This window comes from Leptonychotes weddellii, chromosome 8, assembly GCF_054177405.1.
Source record: "Leptonychotes weddellii isolate Sample4059 chromosome 8, ASM5417740v2, whole genome shotgun sequence".
NCBI classification, from domain to species: Eukaryota; Metazoa; Chordata; class Mammalia; order Carnivora; family Phocidae; genus Leptonychotes; species Leptonychotes weddellii.
This window is the reverse complement of record NC_138376.1, coordinates 52556806-52565031: the sequence shown is the minus strand read 5'-3', so window position 1 is coordinate 52565031 and position 8226 is coordinate 52556806. Positions and strand designations below refer to the sequence as shown.

Here is an 8226-nt window from a genome sequence, read left to right as displayed (position 1 = left end):
TTTTTTTTTTAAAGATTTTATTGATTTATTTGACAGAGAGAGACACAGCGAGAAAGGGAACACAAGCAGGGGGAGTGGGAGAGGGAGAAGGAGGCTTCCCGCCGAACAGGGAGCCCGATGCGGGGCTCGATCCCAGGACCCTGGGATCATGACCTGAGCCGAAGGCAGACGCTTAACGACTGAGCCACCCAGGCGCCCCGACACTCTACTGCTTTAAAAGTATTAGAGGAACTTTTAATTTCTTCTCCTTGCCAAGTGCAGGATCTAAGACAATAGAAGCAATTGTTTCATGTGAGTCTAACCAAAAAAAAAAAAGTGTATAAATACAATCACCTCAGCATGTGATTTCAAGGAAGTATTTGCACAAGCTGGCCTTCTTCAGTGGCAGACACTGCTGAAGGGCTTGCTGAGCAACTCCAGCTTGGCTGAGTCATTAACCTTTTTAGATTTTGCCTGCAGGCTTGAGGAGGACCTCTTTGAGACAATGCTCTACAGTCATCTCAAAGAAATTGTTATTGTGGATGTTTAGAGTTGTACTTTTGCTAGGAGGTGCAGATTATATGGGTAAATGCAAAGGCAGCTCAGAGTAGAGGAATGACCCATGTAGTTTTTCATAGCATTTTAGTTATTTTGCCTAAATGAAAAGTGGAAGCATTCACATATTCAGATGTAAGTTGATTTTGTCTTTTAGTCATGAATGTAGCTGTTTCAAGTTTATTGACATTTGTGCTGATAGTCATTCCATCAGCCAACACATATTCATTGATCACTTACTGTGTGCCAGTTTTAGCCATTGGGGATATAGCAGTGAACAGAAACAAAATCCTTGCTCTCATGAACCTACAGATAAATATATAAGGTGTCAGGATATAAACATCTTCTGTATTCTATGTCTCTAAAATATCCAGTTTTATTCAATGGTATTGTCTTTTTCAGTCTTTCAAAACTAAATGAATTTAAGTATTCTGGAAAATTTATTTCATTGTCTACGAAAAACCTCTAGATATAAATCTTATATAATATTGTTAGCCTTTATACTTAGCATTATTCTTCCAAATACGTTCTCATTGTTACTAAGCTGTTTTGTGACATAAGTAAGTAGTATTAATAAACACGCTTGAGAGATCACTGTTATTTATATACATTTACTGAGAAGATATTGCTAGCAATTATATAATAGAAGGTAATATAAGGGTTAAATGTATATGTGTTCTTACGTGTGTGTGTGTATGTATATATCTATACAGAGTAAGGTCCAAGTTAATAAAATTTACTTGTCCTATAGATGGTGATAATTTGAATATATAGATATGTATATACATATATTCCAATATAATGCAACATATTATGTATTTTCAAATTATGGTATATTGTACAAGTGATTTTCTCAACTTAGACCTTACTTTGGTCAAATGTATAGTTCTCCAGATACTGATAAGGATGATTTATCTTTCCACTGTATTTGTATATTTGTTGTTCGCTAAGCAAATGCTATAAATACTTTAAAAGAGCAAACTTACTTTAAATGTAAACTTCCATTTATATTTGAAAAACCCTAAGCTTTAACTGACAATTCTTTGCAAGCCTCGTTGTGTCATTAAAAACTCAACAGAAATAAGTCTAATATATACTGTATTGGATTATGAATTCAGTCTCGTCCTTGTTTGTTTAAATTAGTAAGTCTTTATAATATAAATATTTTTATGCCTAGTGGTGATCTATTTCTATAAAATTCTCTTGCTTAGATTTCTCTGGATCTAAATAAAGTTCCTTTCTCCCTTTTAAAACTGCTGAGAGCAAGTTAGTCACAACAGTGGTTCTTGGGTGTTATTTTTGTTAACTCTATCATTGAAAAGTTATGTGGATAATATACAAAAATCAGTTTTATTTCTTAAATCAGCAACAGACAAAAGTGAAATCTTAAAAATACTTTTTATAGTAGCAACAAAAACTCAAATACCCCAAGGGTAAATCTAACAAAAGACATGTAAGATCTCTACATTGGAAATTAAATAATAGTGGAAGAAATTAAAGAAGACTTGAGTAAAATGGAATGATATAACATGGCCATGGAGTACAGGACTCAAATTGTTAAGTGGCTAATTCTTTCCAGGTTGATCAAGTACATTCAATAAGGTCCCAAACAAAATTTGAGCAGGTGTGTGTGTGTGTGTGTGTGTGTGTGTGTGTGGAAATTGAGAAACTCGAAAACTTACAATTTAAATGGCAAAAGAGTAACTAAGGCCGTCTTGAAGAAAATGGAGAAATTACCCGACTGCATATCAAGATCTATTATAAAGTCATAGTAACTATAATAGTGTACTATTTGTGTAGCAACAAACATACAGACAATGAATGGAAAAACAGAATAGCGACACTATTATGAGAAAGATGATACTGAGTACATTAGGGAAAGGATGGTCTTTTCAATAAGCAGTGCTGGGTTAATTTAATACCCTTATTAAAAACAATTTTTAGCCTCTACCTCACACCATGCACACAAAAAATTCCAGACGGATTGTAGATCTCAATATGAAAGGTAAAACAATTAAGCTTCTAAGAAAAAAAAAGAACAGGGGCGCCTGGGTGGCTCAGTCATTGAGCGTCTGCCTTCGGCTCGGGTCGTGATCCCAGAGTGCTGGGATCGAGCCCCGCATCGGGCTCCCTGCTCGGCAGGAAGCCTGCTTCTCCCTCTCCCACTCCCCCTGCTTGTGCTCTCTCTCTCGCTGTGTCTCTCTCTGTCAAATAAATAAATAAAATCTTAAAAAAAAAAAAATAGAAAGAAAAAAAAGAACATATTTATGACCTTGGAGTGGGCAAAATTCTTTTTAAAAAATCACAAGATAACACTAGTGGAAAGAAAAAAATACGACAATTTGGAAAATAATACCAAGAATTTCTCTCCATCAGGACATCTGGGTGGCTCAGTCGGTTAAGCATCTGCCTTCAGCTCAGGTCATCTGCCTTCATCCCAGGACCCTGGGATCAAGTACCTCATCGGGTTCCTTGCTCAGCTGGCAGTCTGCTTTTCCCTTTGCCTGCTGCTCCCCCAGCTTGTGTGTGTTCTCTCACTCTTTCTGTCTCTCAATCTGACAAATAAATAAATAAATCTTTAAAAAAAGAATTTCTCTTCATCAAAAATCATTAAGAAAATGGAAAGATAATATGAGAATATATTTACAACAAATATACCGAACAACTTGTACCGAGAATAAAGAACTCCTGCAAATTAATAAGACAACCTACTAGAAAAATGAGCTAAGACTTGAACAAAAAGAGGATATGCAAATGACCAATTAACATAAAAAGTTGCTCAGCCTCATTAGTTACAAGTAAATGCAAATTGAAATCACAGCTCAGTGCCAAGTTGCAACTACTAAAATGGGTAAAATTAAAAAGAAAAAAAATGTCAAGGATATGGAGCAACACTGCAGATGGAAGCATTTGTTGGGACAACCACTTTAGAAAACTGTTCAGTGGTATCTACTAAAGCTGAATATATCCATATTCTATGTCCTAGCTCTTGTTTTCTACCCCACAGAAATTTGTAGAATGTTCTCCAAAAGAAATGACTAAGAATGTTCATAGCAGTATTATCTGTAACAGCCCCAGCTTGGGAACTACACAGATGCCTGTTAAGAGTAGGATTTACAAATTGTGGTATATTCATACATCTGAATACCACAGCACTGAGCATGAACAATTTACAGCTCACATGAAATTATCGGTGAATTTCACAAACATAAAGTTGAATGAAATAAGCCAGACACAAAAGAGGACATACTTTATATTTCTATTTATAATAATTTCAAACACAGGCAAATCTGATCTATATGTATGGTGATAGAAGTCAGAATATGGTTACCTTGCGGGGTGGGAAAACAATGACTGTCAGTGGGCATGAGGGACAGGACATCTAGGATGCTGGTCTGAGTACTGGTTACAGAAGTGTGTCACTTCATGAAATGTCTTCAAGCCGAAATTTATTTTTGCACTTTTCTGATTGTGTATTATACTTTAATAAAAAGTTTTTTAAAATTAAATATAAAAAATTAAATCATCTGATCTTGAATTAGACCAGTAGAACTCCTAATTCAAGCAGTCACTAAGAGAAATTCTTTCTCCCAGAGAATCTTTCTCTCAAAAAATAGTAACAGCACACATCTTGAGGAACATTCTCTGAAACTGGCAAACTGTTCAACCATCCAGAGGTTCATGTAGCAAATGACTTTTAAGCAAACATCCTCTTTCCTTCAAGATACTGTCCTATTTCACAGAATCCCATTCTTCTCAAAATCTCACTGTACCAGTTCCAGCAAGTCACCAAATTACTGAAAGATCAGAGTGAAATGGCTGATGATGAGAGGCTTTCAGCCATTGCCATGCCGCTACACTGCTTCAGTTCCACGTTTCGGGGAAGGTCAAGGCATCAAAAGGTTAACTGACTTACACAGGATTACATAGGTGTCAGTAGCCACTCGAGAACTGAAAGAGACGCTACTAGCTTGACTCTGTGATGCCTTAAAGTATTTCCGTAGCCAGGTAATCCAGGATTGGGTTAGAAACATACAAGCCCTCTACCAGTCAGGGTCAAATATACAAATAGACTGTAAATTTAGCATTCTTACTTTTCAGCTTTAGAATGATTATTGTGATTGAATTTTTGTCTTTTCTTTGAACAAAAGATTGTGGTTGTTAAAATTGTCTTTTAAAGTTTATTTTTTAAGAAAAGACTTCAACTTCAAACGCTAGTTTAAGGATACTTTTATATTCAGCCAAAACTAGGAAACCTTGACTCTTTCACACAGCAAGTCACATGTGCTAATGAGCTCCATTTAATGATTCTCATCTGGGAACAGGGCAGCCCCACGAGGGTGTTTGGAAATGGGTGTCGGCATTTTTGGTTGTCACAATAAATGGGAAATGACAGTCTTATGAGGCTTGGAACAGTCCCAAACAAAAACTAATGTTGACTAAAGTAATAGTATGCCCATCCATCCAAAATAAATGTACACATTCTTAAAGATAATTTACTTTTGAATGTTAGGTTTGAATGATACACACTTTAGAGTCTTAGGTTTAACACACCTCTGTAGTGTACTACCTGGGAGCCTACAGATCTGAAAGATAAATATGATGATCTGGATCGTCTTAAAAATAATCATAATTAAAGCACAAAAATTGCCTCCAGACTGGCCAGAAAAATACCCTATGATCTTAGAGTGACTGCCAAACATTCTGTAATGTTGAGTTCATCAAAAGCTTTGCCACCAAAAAGCCAAGTATGGCCTTAAAGTGCTTCTTTTTTGACTCAAAGAGAAAAATGCATCCTGTTTTAACCTCCAAGTCTCATAGGGCAAAACAGTTATTTCTGAAGTTTGGTAATGCCCATTACTTGAGAATCTGCCAACTTCCAGGACTTCACTGTATAATTCAGTCACTTGGAAAGCTTTGAATTTCTAGATGAACTAAAATGCTTTAAACACCTGGACTTAGACATTCCAAAAAAAAAAAAAGGCAACATGTCTTAAAACTACCTTTGAATTTTAAAATAGTCTGGTTTTAGTGTTGCTGCTACCCAGTCATGTGAGTGTGCTAGAGGCCAAGTCTCCACCTTCCTTCCTGTGCGCTCTGATTAGACATTGTTAGTACAGTGCAGTCACTGCAGTTCGGCTGGGCCATTTCCATCTCATCTGACTCCACAAATATTCACTCATCTCCAGAATAAGCCAGTGCAGCGATAGCCCTGGACAACAGTGGCAAACAACTAAGATGTCTCCACTAGTTTTGTGGGGACCGCACCTGCTGCCCTTGCTACAGATTAATGCTTCAGTGAAACCTTTTAAGTTCTATATAATCCACTCCCGTTCAGTCAGTGGAATCTGATTAGATTTTTACTGACTTTTTTTATTTCACAAGTATCAGTAAGACGGTGCTGGGCAACAGCAAGCGTGGCTTCAGTTCAGGTAATAATAATCATCATGATAACTACCAATCATCACCAAAGATTGTCTGTGTTCAGAAGCCATGTTAGGGGCCAAAAGTAAATACCTAGTGTCATTATGCACCAGGCACTGTTTTAAACATTTTGCTTATATTAACTGATTTGATCCTCATAATTAAATAATAAGCAAGAATATTATTTTTCAAATGAGGACTCTGAAGTGACAGAAATTAAGAAAAGTACCCAAAGTTGTGCTAACAAGCCTTACAGCTGAGATTCCAACCTGGGCCGTGTGGCGCCAGAGATCTGTTCCTACGTATTACATGATACACACAAGTACCTTCTAAGTTAGATATTACTGTCTCAATTTTTCCAGGGGATGAAGCTGAAGTTGATTGTTAAGAAGATGTGGGGTTGTTTACAAATTTTCAGCTCTCTCCTTCTGGTACCTGAGAAGTTTGCACTTCTCCATATCTTCTGAGCTTAGGTGTGACTTGCTTTGGTCGGTGAAATGGGAACAGAAGCACCAGGGAAGCATTAAGGGCCTCTATACAGTTTGCCATGTTTCTTGCCCCCTGTATTGGTGAAACACTTGTCAAATGGAGCCTTTGTCATCTGGATCCTTGAGTGACTACGCTAGACAGTGGCCCTCTGCTGGACCAGTGTTGGACATAAAAAGGAAATTTTTCTTCTGGTAAGTTCCTGAGATTCAGGTTGAGGATGAAAATGGAGATTATTTGTAACCATAACATAATCAAGCCTAAACTTAATAATTTGCCTAAATAACTTTCTCAAACTCCTATAGCCTGCTAGATATATGTCTCAAATCCAGGACTCTCTGACCCAATAGGTCATTTATTTTCATTTATTATCTCTCTTGATATTGCATGACCTGCAGGAAACTAAACTTAGTTTCTTTGTTTGCCTTTTAGTTTTATGATAGTAATAAAAGTGCGTAAAATGTACAATCTATATTTATGGTTAATCCAAGATTAATAGTATGTAGAAGAAAAGTTCCTGTCATTCTCTGGTCCATGTGTTTGGTCTGGAACTTAAATATCATGATCTGGTGGCCTCTTTTCTGCCTTCCTTAATTCTAAGATTCACACTGTGGCAACGGACTGTTAACAATAATGTTAGATAAAGAAGGTTAATTTGTCCTGAGTCTTACCCAAATTCCTGACAGTGCTTATAGTTTTTATGGTGCAAGTCCGTATATGACTTCACCTTTTTTTTTAGGTTAATTGTCCCTAAGACACTATGACTCTGTAAAGTCACCCCATCATCCATGTATACATTGCTTTCTCTGTTTATGCAATCACCAAATTATCCAGGTTCTCATGTTTAAATTCAGTTGTGGAGATTTCCGAATCCACCTGCTGAATACACTAAACAACTTGGCTGTGTAGCAGTGACTACCGTGACAAAGAATATGAGGGGTTCTGAACCTCTTTCATGAGGATTATGCTCCTGCAACCTCAGTAAACAGAAGACCCTAAGGACCCTACCTTTTGCATTTTTTGAATTATTGAATGACTAATGCCATGCTGGTAGTAGGTGTTCGTGCAGGATGAAAAAGACAAAGAGGAAGCTTTATCCTCTAAACTAGCAGTTACCTTTTTAAAGACTTGTGGTTTTCTCTATTACTTGCTGAAAATTGACCATTAGGCTACTTCAGCTCTGTAAGTTTACTTTATTCACTTAATCACAAAATTCCTAACCCTTCATTCAATAACTTTTTTGAACTATTTTAAGTTTGTTTATAATCCTGCCTCAATACAGAAAAGATTAGAGGCAATTACTGTGCGTTTGTTTCACCTCGGTGAATAGCTGTTGAGTGATACTGAGCTAACTTGTAGAATGAGCTATATGATGGATAGATTGTATAGTTCTCTTTTTATTTTGAAATAATTGTAGATTTTTGGGAAGCTACAAAAATAATATGATGGAGTGAGCCTGTATACTTTTCACCCAATAGTTAGATCTTACGAAGTTATGGTACCCTATCAAAGCTAGAAAACAATGTATGTGTGTAGTTCTCTACCATTGTATTACATGTATAGATTCATATCGCCACCACTACAGTGAATACATTGACTATTCCATCACTACAAAGATCTCACTCTTTCTCCACCATCTCTAATTCCTGACAAACACTAATTTGTTCATCCTTATAATTTTGTCATTTCAAAACATTCTGTAAAGTATTTTTTAAAGACATGGACATTTTTAAAGTTATTTCTCATATGTTAACTAAAGCATTCAAAATCTGGAAGATCTCA

The 8226-nt window shown here is 36.4% G+C and overlaps 1 long non-coding RNA gene across 1 annotated transcript in view; it reads left to right on the top strand.

Moving 5' to 3' along the window:
• The window catches only part of LOC145723028 (uncharacterized), a 34486-nt gene extending 31362 nt beyond the window's left edge, over nucleotides 1-3124 (top strand). The window contains exon 2 of the long non-coding RNA XR_014147742.1: nucleotides 2911-3124. This is a non-coding gene — a long non-coding RNA (uncharacterized LOC145723028). The remainder of the gene's footprint in view (nucleotides 1-2910) is intronic.
• Nucleotides 3125-8226: the final 5102 nt, after the last annotated feature.